This window comes from Pleurodeles waltl, chromosome 10 (genome assembly GCF_031143425.1).
Source record: "Pleurodeles waltl isolate 20211129_DDA chromosome 10, aPleWal1.hap1.20221129, whole genome shotgun sequence".
Classification (NCBI taxonomy): domain Eukaryota; kingdom Metazoa; phylum Chordata; class Amphibia; order Caudata; family Salamandridae; genus Pleurodeles; species Pleurodeles waltl.
The window spans coordinates 595,446,619-595,459,691 of record NC_090449.1 but is presented as its reverse complement, the minus strand read 5'-3'; positions in this window follow the sequence as shown (position 1 = coordinate 595,459,691).

The window sequence follows — 13,073 nt, the reverse complement described above, 5'->3', positions numbered from 1 at the left end:
ACATTTTTCCAATGAAAACAGAGCTATTTTTTGCAAAGTGCCTAGCTGTGGATTTTGGCCTCTAGCTCAGCCGGCACCTAGGGAAAACTACCAAACCTCTGCATTTTTTAAAACTACACACCTAGGGGAATCCAAGAGGGCTGACTTGTGGGGCTCTCACCAGGTTCTGATACCCAGAATCATTTGCAAACCTCAGGATTTGGCCAAAAATACTCTTTTTCCTCACATTTCGGTGACAGAAAGTTCTGGAGGAGCCACAAATTTCCTTCCTTCCAGTGTTCACCCAAATCTCTCGATAAAAATGGTACCTCACTTGTTTGGGTAGGCCTAGTGCTCGCAACAGGAAATGCCCCAAAACACAACCTGGACACATCACATTTTGCCAATGAAAACAGAGCTATTTTTTGCAAAGTGCTGTGGATTTTGACCTCTAGCTCAGCGGGCACCTAGGGAAACCTACCAAACTTGCGCATTATTGAAAACCAGACACCTAGGGGAATCCAAGATGGGGTGGCTTGTGGGGCTCTCACCAGGTTTATTTACCCAGAATACTTTACAAACTTCAAAATATGGCCAAAGAAACACTTTTTCCTCACATTTCGGTGACAGAAAGATTTGAAATCTGAGAGGAGCCACAAATTTCCTTCCACGCATCATTGCCCTAAGTTTCCCATAAAAATGGTACCTCACTTGTTTGGGTAGGCCTAGCGCTCACAACAGGAAATGCCCCAAAACACAACCTGGACACATCACATTTTTCCAATGAAAACAGAGCTATTTTTTGCAAAGTGCCTAGCTGTGGATTTTGGCCTCTAGCTCAGCCGGCATCTATGGAAACCTACCAAACCTGTGCATTATTGAAAACTAGACACCTAGGGGAATCCAAGATGGGGTGGCTTGTGAGGCTCTCACCAGGTTCATTTACCCAGAATCCTTTGCAAACCTCACAATTAGGCCAAAAATACACTTTTTCCTCGCATTTCAGTGACAGAAAGTTCTGGAATCTGAGAGGAGCCACAAATTTCCTTTCTCTCAGCATTCCCCCAAGTCTCCTGATAAAAAATTTACCTCACTTGTGTGGGTAGGCCTAGTGCCCGCATCAGGAAATACCCCAAAACACAACGTGGACACATCACATTTTCCTCAAAGAAAACAGAGCAGTTTTTTTCCAAAGTGCCTAGCTGTGGATTTTGGCCTGTAGCTTAGCCGGCACCTAGGGAAACCTACCAAACCTGCGCATTATTGAAAACTACACACCTAGGGGAATCCAAGATGGGGTGACGTGTGGGGCTCTCACCAGGTTCATTTACCCAGAATACTTTACAAACTTCAAAATATGGCCAAAGAAACACTTTTTCCTCACATTTCGGTGACAGAAAGTTTTTAAATCTGAGAGGAGCCACAAATTTCCTTCCACCCAGCGTTGCCCTAAGTCTCTCATAAAAAATGGTACCTCACTTGTTTGGGTAGGCATAGCGCTCACAACAGGAAATGCTCCAAAACACAACGTGGACAAATCACATTTTTCCAATGAAAACAGAGCTATTTTTTGCAAAGTGCCTAGCTGTGGATTTTGGCCTCTAGCTCAGCCGGCACCTAGGGAAACCTACCAAACCTCTGCATTTTTTAAAACTACACACCTAGGGGAATCCAAGAGGGCTGACTTGTGGGGCTCTCACCAGGTTCTGATACCCAGAATCATTTGCAAACCTCAGGATTTGGCCCAAAATACTCTTTTTCCTCACATTTCGGTGACAGAAAGTTCTGGAGGAGCCACAAATTTCCTTCCTTCCAGTGTTCACCCAAATCTCTCGATAAAAATGGTACCTCACTTGTTTGGGTAGGCCTAGTGCTCGCAACAGGAAATGCTCCAAAACACAACCTGGACACATCACATTTTGCCAATGAAAACAGAGCTATTTTTTGCAAAGTGCTGTGGATTTTGACCTCTAGCTCAGCGGGCACCTAGGGAAACCTACCAAACTTGAGCATTATTGAAAACCAGACACCTAGGGGAATCCAAGATGGGGTGGCTTGTGGGGCTCTCACCAGGTTTATTTACCCAGAATACTTTACAAACTTCAAAATATGGCCAAAGAAACACTTTTTCCTCACATTTCGGTGACAGAAAGATTTGAAATCTGAGAGGAGCCACAAATTTCCTTCCACGCATCATTGCCCTAAGTCTCCCATAAAAATGGTACCTCACTTGTTTGGGTAGGCCTAGCGCTCACAACAGGAAATGCCCCAAAACACAACCTGGACACATCACATTTTTCCAATGAAAACAGAGCTATTTTTTGCAAAGTGCCTAGCTGTGGATTTTGGCCTCTAGCTCAGCCGGCATCTATGGAAACCTACCAAACCTGTGCATTATTGAAAACTAGACACCTAGGGGAATCCAAGATGGGGTGGCTTGTGAGGCTCTCACCAGGTTCATTTACCCAGAATCCTTTGCAAACCTCACAATTAGGCCAAAAATACACTTTTTCCTCGCATTTCAGTGACAGAAAGTTCTGGAATCTGAGAGGAGCCACAAATTTCCTTTCTCTCAGCATTCCCCCAAGTCTCCTGATAAAAAATGTACCTCACTTGTGTGGGTAGGCCTAGTGCCCGCATCAGGAAATACCCCAAAACACAACGTGGACACATCACATTTTACTCAAAGAAAACAGAGCAGTTTTTTTCCAAAGTGCCTAGCTGTGGATTTTGGCCTGTAGCTTAGCCGGCACCTAGGGAAACCTACCAAACCTGCGCATTATTGAAAACTAGACACCTAGGAGAATCCAAGATGGGGTGACGTGTGGGGCTCTCACCAGGTTCATTGACCCAGAATACTTTACAAACTTCAAAATATGGCCAAAGAAACAGTTTTTCCTCACATTTCGGTGACAGAAAGTTTTGAAATCTGAGAGGAGCCACAAATTTCCTTCCACCCAGCATTGCCCTAAGTCTCCCATAAAAATGGTACCTCACTTGTTTGGGTAGGCCTAGCGCTCACAACAGGAAAGGCCCCAAAACACAACCTGGACACATCACATTTTTCCAATGAAAACAGAGCTATTTTTTGCAAAGTGCCTACTTGTGGATTTTGACCTCTAGCTCAGCCAGCACCTAGGGAAACCTACCAAACCTGCGCATTATTGAAAACCAGACACCTAGGGGAATACAAGATGGGGTGGCTTGTGGGGCTCTCACCAGGTTTATTTACCCAGAATACTTTACAAACTTCAAAATATGGCCAAAAAAACACTTTTTCCTCACATTTCGGTGACAGAAAGTTTTGAAATCTGAGAGGAGCCACAAATTTCCTTCCGCCCAGCATTGCCCTAAGTCTCCCATAAAAATGGTACCTCACTTGTTTGGGTAGGCCTAGCGCTCACAACAGGAAAGGCCCCAAAACACAACCTGGACACATCACATTTTTCCAATGAAAACAGAGCTATTTTTTGCAAAGTGCCTAGCTGTGGATTTTGGCCTCTAGCTCAGCCGGCATCTATGGAAACCTACCAAACCTGTGCATTTGTGAAAACTAGACACCTCGGGGAATCCAAGATGGGGTGACTTGTGGGGCTCTCACCAGGTTCTGTTACCCAGAATCCTTTGCAAACCTCACAATTTGGCCACAAATACACTATTTCCTCGCATTTCAGTGACAGAAAGTTCTGGAATCTGAGAGGAGCCACAAATTTCCTTCCTCTCAGCATTCCCCCAAGTCTCCTGATAAAAAATGTACCTCACTTGTGTGGGTAGGCCTAGTGCCTGCATCAGGAAATACCCCAAAACACAACGTGGACACATCACATTTTACTCAAAGAAAACAGAGCAGATTTTTCCAAAGTGCCTAGCTGTGGATTTTGGCCTGTAGCTTAGCCGGCACCTAGGGAAACCTACCAAACCTGCGCATTATTGAAAACTAGACACCTAGGGGAATCCAAGATGGGGTGACGTGTGGGGTTCTCACCAGGTTCATTTACCCAGAATACTTTACAAACTTCAAAATATGGCCAAAGAAACACTTTTTCCTCACATTTCGGTGACAGAAAGTTCTGGAATCTGAGAGGAGCCACAAATTTCCTTCCTCTCAGCATTCCCCCAAGTCTCCTGATAAAAAATGTACCTCACTTGTGTGGGTAGGCCTAGTGCCCGCATCAGGAAATACCCCAAAACACAACGTGGACACATCACATTTTACTCAAAGAAAACAGAGCAGATTTTTCCAAAGTGCCTAGCTGTGGATTTTGGCCTGTAGCTTAGCCGGCACCTAGGGAAACCTACCAAACCTGCGCATTATTGAAAACTAGACACCTAGGAGAATCCAAGATGGGGTGACGTGTGGGGCTCTCACCAGGTTCATTTACCCAGAATACTTTACAAACTTCAAAATATGGCCAAAGAAACACTTTTTCCTCACACTTCGGTGCCAGAAAGTTTGGAAATCTGAGAGGAGCCACAAATTTCCTTCCACCCAGCGTTGCCCTAAGTCTCTCATAAAAAATGGTACCTCACTTGTTTGGGTAGGCATAGCGCTCACAACAGGAAATGCCCCAAAACACAACCTGGACACATCACATTTTTCCAATGAAAACAGAGCTATTTTTTGCAAAGTGCCTAGCTGTGGATTTTGGCCTCTAGCTCAGCCGGCACCTAGGGAAGCCTACCAAACCTCTGCATTTTTTAAAACTACACACCTAGGGGAATCCAAGAGGGCTGACTTGTGGGGCTCTCACCAGGTTCTGATACCCAGAGTCCTTTGCAAACCTCAGGATTTGGCCAAAAATACTCTTTTTCCTCACATTTCGGTGACAGAAAGTTCTGGAATCTGAGAGGAGCCACAAATTTCCTTCCTCCCAGGGTTCACCCAAGTCTCCCGATAAAAATGGTACCTCACTTGTTTGGGTAGGCCTAGTGCTCGCAACAGGAAATGCCCCAAAACACAACCTGGACACATTACATTTTGCCAATGAAAACAGAGCTATTTTTTGCAAAGTGCCTAGCTGTGGATTTTGACCTCTAGCTCAGCCGGCACCTAGGGAAACCTACCAAACCTGCGCATTATTGAAAACCAGACACCAAGGGGAATCCAAGATGGGGTGTCTTGTGGGCTCCCACCAGGTTTATTTACCCAGAATACTTTACAAACTTCAAAATATGGCCAAAGAAACACTTTTTCCTCACATTTCGGTGACAGAAAGTTTTGAAATCTGAGAGGAGCCACAAATTTCCTTCCACGCAGCATTGCCCTAAGTCTTCCATAAAAATGGTACCTCACTTGTTTGGGTAGGCCTAGCGCTCACAACAGGAAATGCCCCAAAACACAACCTGGACACATCACATTTTTCCAATGAAAACAGAGCTATTTTTTGCAAAGTGCCTAGCTGTGGATTTTGGCCTCTAGCTCAGCCGGCATCTATGGAAACCTACCAAACCTGTGCATTATTGAAAACTAGACACCTAGGGGAATCCAAGATGGGGTGGCTTGTGAGGCTCTCACCAGGTTCATTTACCCAGAATCCTTTGCAAACCTCACAATTTGGCCAAAAATACACTTTTTCCTCACATTTCAGTGACAGAAAGTTCTAGAATCTGAGAGGAGCCACAAATTTCTTTCCTCTGAGCATTCCCCCAAGTCTCCCGATAAAAATGGTACCTCACTTGTTTGTGTAGGCCTAGGGCTCGCACCAGGAAATGCCCCAAAACACAACCTGGACACATCACATTTTTCCAATGAAAACAGAGCTATTTTTTGCAAAGTGCCTAGCTGTGGATTTTGGCCTCTAGCTTAGCCGGCACCTAGGGAAACCTACCAAACCTGCGCATTATTGAAAACTAGACACCTAGGGTAATCCAAGATGGGGTGACGTGTGGGGCTCTCACCAGGTTCATTTACACAGAATACTTTACAAACTTCAAAATATGGCCAAAGAAACACTTTTTCCTCACATTTCGGTGACAGAAAGTTTTGAAATCTGAGAGGAGCCACAAATTTCCTTCCACCCAGCGTTGCCCTAAGTCTCTCATAAAAAATGGTACCTCACTTGTTTGGGTAGGCCTAGTGCTCACAACAGGAAATGCCCCAAAACACAACCTGGACACATCACATTTTTCCAATGAAAACAGAGCTATTTTTTGCAAAGTGCCTAGCTGTGGATTTTGGCCTCTAGCTCAGCCGGCACCTAGGGAAACCTACCAAACCTCTGCATTTTTTAAAACTACACACCTAGGGGAATCCAAGAGGGCTGACTTGTGGGGCTCTCACCAGGTTCTGATACCCAGAATCATTTGCAAACCTCAGGATTTGGCCAAAAATACTCTTTTTCCTCACATTTCGGTGACAGAAAGTTCTGGAGGAGCCACAAATTTCCTTCCTTCCAGGGTTCACCCAAATCTCCCGATAAAAATCGTACCTCACTTGTTTGGGTAGGCCTAGTGCTCGCAACAGGAAATACCCCAAAACACAACCTGGACACATCACATTTTGCCAATGAAAACAGAGCTATTTTTTGCAAAGTGCCTAGCTGTGGATTTTGACCTCTAGCTCAGCCGGCACCTAGGGAAACCTACCAAACCTGCGCATTATTGAAAACCAGACACCTAGGGGAATCCAAGATGGGGTGGCTTGTGGGGCTCTCACCAGGTTTATTTACCCAGAATACTTTACAAACTTCAAAATATGGCCAAAGAAACACTTTTTTCTCACATTTCGGCGACAGAAAGTTTTGAAATCTGAGAGGAGCCACAAATTTCCTTCCACCCAGCGTTGCCCTAAGTCTCTCATAAAAAATGGTACCTCACTTGTTTGGGTAGGCCTAGCGCTCACAACAGGAAATGCCCCAAAACACAACCTGGACACATCACATTTTTCCAATGAAAACAGAGCTATTTTTTGCAAAGTGCCTAGCTGTGGATTTTATCCTCTAGCTCAGCCGGCACCTAGGGAAACCTACCAAACCTCTGCATTTTTGAAAACTACACACCTAGGGGAATCCAAGAGGGCTGACTTGTGCGGCTCTCACCAGGTTCTGATACCCAGAATCATTTGCAAACCTCAGGATTTGGCCAAAAATACTCCTTTTCCTCACATTTCGGTGACAGAAAGTTCTGGAATCTGAGAGGGCCACAAATTTCCTTCCTCCCAGGGTTCACCCAAGTCTCCCGATAAAAATGGTACCTCACTTGTTTGGGTAGGCCTAGTGCTCGCAACAGGAAATGCCCCAAAACACAACCTGGACACATCACATTTTGCCAATGAAAACAGAGCTATTTTTTGCAAAGTGCCTACTTGTGGATTTTGACCTCTAGCTCAGCCAGCACCTAGGGAAACCTACCAAACCTGCGCATTATTGAAAACCAGACACCTAGGGGAATACAAGATGGGGTGGCTTGTGGGGCTCTCACCAGGTTTATTTACCCAGAATACTTTAGAAACTTCAAAATATGGCCAAAAAAACACTTTTTCCTCACATTTCGGTGACAGAAAGTTTTGAAATCTGAGAGGAGCCACAAATTTCCTTCCACCCAGCATTGCCCTAAGTCTCCCATAAAAATGGTACCTCACTTGTTTGGGTAGGCCTAGCGCTCACAACAGGAAATGCCCCAAAACACAACCTGGACACATCACATTTTTCCAATGAAAACAGAGCTATTTTTTGCAAAGTGCCTAGCTGTGGATTTTGGCCTCTAGCTCAGCCGGCATCTATGGAAACCTACCAAACCTGTGCATTATTGAAAACTAGACACCTAGGGGAATCCAAGATGGGGTGGCTTGTGAGGCTCTCACCAGGTTCATTTACCCAGAGTCCTTTGCAAACCTCACAATTTGGCCAAAAATACACTTTTTCCTCACATTTCAGTGACAGAAAGTTCTGGAATCTGAGAGGAGCCACAAATTTCTTTTCTCTCAGCATTCCCCCAAGTCTCCCGATAACAATGGTACCTCACTTGTTTGGGTAGGCCTAGCGCTCGCATCAGGAAATGCCCCAAAACACAACCTGGACACATCACATTTTTCCAATGAAAACAGAGCTATTTTTTGCAAAGTGCCTAGCTGTGGATTTTGACCTTTAGCTCAGCCGGCAGCTAGGGAAACCTACCAAACCTGTGCATTATTGAAAACCAGACACCTAGGGTAATCCACGATGGGGTGACTTGTGGGGTTCTCACCAGTTTCATTTACCCAGAATCCTTTGCAAACCTCAAAATATAGCCGAAAAACACTTTTCCGTCACATTTCGGTGACAGAAAGTTCTGGAATCTGAGAGGAGCCACAAATTTCCTTCCCCCCAGCATTGCCCTAAGTCTCCCATAAAAATGGTACCTCACTTGTGTAGGCAGGCCTAGCGCTCACAACAGGAAATGCCCCAAAACACAACCTGGACACATCACATTTTACTCAAAGAAAACAGAGCAGTTTTTTTCCAAAGTGCCTAGCTGTGGATTTTGGCCTGTAGCTTAGCTGGCACCTAGGGAAACCTACCAAACTTGCGCATTATTGAAAACTAGACACCTAGGAGAATCCAAGATGGGGTGACGTGTGGGGCTCTCACCTGGTTCATTTACCCAGAATACTTTACAAACTTCAAAATATGGCCAAAGAAACACTTTTTCCTCACACTTCGGTGACAGAAAGTTTTGAAATCTGAGAGGAGCCACAAATTTCCTTCCACCCAGCGTTGCCCTAAGTCTCTCATAAAAAATGGTACCTCACTTGTTTGGGTAGGCATAGCGCTCACAACAGGAAATGCCCCAAAACACAACCTGGACATATCACATTTTTCCAATGAAAACAGAGCTATTTTTTGCAAAGTGCCTAGCTGTGGATTTTGGCCTCTAGCTCAGCCGGCACCTAGGGAAACCTACCAAACCTCTGCATTTTTGAAAACTACACACCTAGGGGAATCCAAGAGGGCTGACTTGTGGGGCTCTCACCAGGTTCTGATACCCAGAGTCCTTTGCAAACCTCAGGATTTGGTCAAAAATACTCTTTTTCCTCACATTTCGGTGACAGAAAGTTCTGGAATCTGAGAGGAGCCACAAATTTCCTTCCTCCCAGGGTTCACCCAAGTCTCCCGATAAAAATGGTACCTCACTTGTTTGGGTAGGCCTAGTGCTCGCAACAGGAAATCCCCAAAACACAACCTGGACACATTACATTTTGCCAATGAAAACAGAGCTATTTTTTGCAAAGTGCCTAGCTGTGGATTTTGACCTCTAGCTCAGCCGGCACCTAGGGAAACCTACCAAACCTGCGCATTATTGAAAACCAGACACCTAGGGGAATCCAAGATGGGGTGTCTTGTGGGGCTCCCACCAGGTTTATTTACCCAGAATACTTTACAAACTTCAAAATATGGCCAAAGAAACACTTTTTCCTCACATTTCGGTGACAGAAAGTTTTGAAATCTGAGAGGAGCCACAAATTTCCTTCCACGCAGCATTGCCCTAAGTCTCCCATAAAAATGGTACCTCACTTGTTTGGGTAGGCCTAGCGCTCACAACAGGAAATGCCCCAAAACACAACCTGGACACATCACATTTTTCCAATGAAAACAGAGCTATTTTTGCAAAGTGCCTAGCTGTGGATTTTGGCCTCTAGCTCAGCCGGCATCTATGGAAACCTACAAAACCTGTGCATTATTGAAAACTAGACACCTAGGGGAATCCAAGATGGGGTGGCTTGTGAGGCTCTCACCAGGTTCATTTACCCAGAATCCTTCGCAAACCTCACAATTTGGCCAAAAATACACTTTTTCCTCACATTTCAGTGACAGAAAGTTCTAGAATCTGAGAGGAGCCACAAATTTCTTTCCTCTCAGCATTCCCCCAAGTATCCCGATAAAAATGGTACCTCACTTGTTTGTGTAGGCCTAGGGCTCGCACCAGGAAATGCCCCAAAACACAACCTGGACACATCACATTTTTCCAATGAAAACAGAGCTATTTTTTGCAAAGCGCCTAGCTGTGGATTTTGGCCTCTAGCTTAGCCGGCACCTAGGGAAACCTACCAAACCTGCGCATTATTGAAAACTAGACACCTAGGGTAATCCAAGATGGGGTTACGTGTGGGGCTCTCACCAGGTACATTTACCCAGAATACTTTACAAACTTCAAAATATGGCCAAAGAAACACTTTTTCCTCACATTTCGGTGACAGAAAGTTTTGAAATCTGAGAGGAGCCACAAATTTCCTTCCACCCAGCGTTGCCCCAAGTCTCTCATAAAAAATGGTACCTCACTTGTTTGGGTAGGCCTAGCGCTCACAACAGGAAATGCCCCAAAACACAACCTGGACACATCACATTTTTCCAATGAAAACAGAGCTATTTTTTGCAAAGTGCCTAGCTGTGGATTTTGGCCTCTAGCTCAGCCGGCACCTAGGGAAACCTACCAAACCTCTGCATTTTTTAAAACTACACACCTAGGGGAATCCAAGAGGGCTGACTTGTGGGGCTCTCACCAGGTTCTGATACCCAGAATCATTTGCAAACCTCAGGATTTGGCCAAAAATACTCTTTTTCCTTACATTTCGGTGACAGAAAGTTCTGGAGGAGCCACAAATTTCCTTCCTTCCAGGGTTCACCCAAATCTCCCGATAAAAATCGTACCTCACTTGTTTGGGTAGGCCTAGTGCTCGCAACAGGAAATACCCCAAAACACAACCTGGACACATCACATTTTGCCAATGAAAACACAGCTATTTTTTGCAAAGTGCCTAGCTGTGGATTTTGACCTCTAGCTCAGCCGGCACCTAGGGAAACCTACCAAACCTGCGCATTATTGAAAACCAGACACCTAGGGGAATCCAAGATGGGATGGCTTGTGGGGCTCTCACCAGGTTTATTTACCCAGAATACTTTACAAACTTCAAAATATGGCCAAAGAAACACTTTTTTCTCACATTTCGGTGACAGAAAGTTTTGAAATCTGAGAGGAGCCACAAATTTCCTTCCACCCAGCGTTGCACTAAGTCTCTCATAAAAAATGGTACCTCACTTGTTTGGGTAGGCCTAGCGCTCACAACAGGAAATGCCCCAAAACACAACCTGGACACATCACATTTTTCCAATGAAAACAGTGCTATTTTTTGCAAAGTGCCTAGCTGTGGACTTTATCCTCTAGCTCAGCCGGCACCTAGGGAAACCTACCAAACCTCTGCATTTTTGAAAACTACACACCTAGAGGAATCCAAGAGGGCTGACTTGTGCGGCTCTCACCAGGTTCTGATACCCAGAATCATTTGCAAACCTCAGGATTTGGCCAAAAATACTCTTTTTCCTCACATTTCGGTGACAGAAAGTTCTGGAATCTGAGAGGAGCCACAAATTTCCTTCCTCCCAGGGTTCACCCAAGTCTCCCGATAAAAATGGTACCTCACTTGTTTGGGTAGGCCTAGTCCTTGCAACAGGAAATGCCCCAAAACACAACCTGGACACATCATATTTTGCCAATGAAAACAGAGCTATTTTATGCAAAGTGCCTACTTGTGGATTTTGACCTCTAGCTCAGCCAGCACCTAGGGAAACCTACCAAACCTGCGCATTATTGAAAACCAGACACCTAGGGGAATACAAGATGGGGTGGCTTGTGGGGCTCTCACCAGGTTTATTTACCCAGAATACTTTAGAAACTTCAAAATATGGCCAAAAAAACACTTTTTCCTCACATTTCGGTGACAGAAAGTTTTGAAATCTGAGAGGAGCCACAAATTTCCTTCCACCCAGCATTGCCCTAAGTCTCCCATAAAAATGGTACCTCACTTGTTTGGGTAGGCCTAGCGCTCACAACAGGAAATGCCCCAAAACACAACCTGGACACATCACATTTTTCCAATGAAAACAGAGCTATTTTTTGCAAAGTGCCTAGCTGTGGGTTTTGGCCTCTAGCTCAGCCGGCATCTATGGAAACCTACCAAACCTGTGCATTATTGAAAACTAGACACCTAGGGGAATCCAAGATGGGGTGGCTTGTGAGGCTCTCACCAGGTTCATTTACCCAGAGTCCTTTGCAAACCTCACAATTTGGCCAAAAATACACTTTTTCCTCACATTTCAGTGACAGAAAGTTCTGGAATCTGAGAGGAGCCACAAATTTCATTTCTCTCAGCATTCCCCCAAGTCTCCCGATAACAATGGTACCTCACTTGTTTGGGTAGGCCTAGCGCTCGCACCAGGAAATGCCCCAAAACACAACCTGGACACATCACATTTTTCCAATGAAAACAGAGCTATTTTTTGCAAAGTGCCTAGCTGTGGATTTTGGCCTCTAGCTCAGCCGGCACCTAGGGAAACCTACCAAACCTCTGCATTTTTTAAAACTACACACCTAGGGGAATCCAAGAGGGCTGACTTGTGGGGTTCTCACCAGTTTCATTTACCCAGAATCCTTTGCAAACCTCAAAATATAGCCGAAAAACACTTTTCCCTCACATTTCGGTGACAGAAAGTTCTGGAATCTGAGAGGAGCCACAAATTTCCTTCCCCCCAGCGTTGCCCTAAGTCTCCCATAAAAATGGTACCTCACTTGTTTGGGTAGGCCTAGGGCTCGCACCAGGAAATGCCCCAAAACACAACCTGGACACATCATATTTTTCCAATGAAAACAGAGCTATTTTTTGCATAGTGCCTAGCTGTGGATTGTGACCTCTAGCTCAGCCGGCCCCTAGGGAAACCCACCAAACCTGCGCATTATTAAAAACTAGACACCTCGGGGAATCCAAGATGGGGTGGCTTGTGGGGCTCTCATCAGGTTCTGTTACCCAGAATAATTTAACTTCAAAATATGGCCAAAGAAACAGTTTTTCCTCACATTTCGGTGACAGAAAGTTTTGAAATCTGAGAGGAGCCACAAATTTTCTTCCACCCAGCGTTGCTCTAAGTCTCCCATAAAAATGGTACCTCACTTGTTTGGGTACGCCTAGCGCTCACAACAGGAAATGCCCCAAAACACAATCGGGACACAACACATTTTTCCAATGAAAATAGAGCTATTTTTTGCAAAGTGCCTAGCTGTGGATTTTGGCCTCTAGCTCAGCCGGCATCTATGGAAACCTACCAAACCTGTGCCGTTGTGAAAAC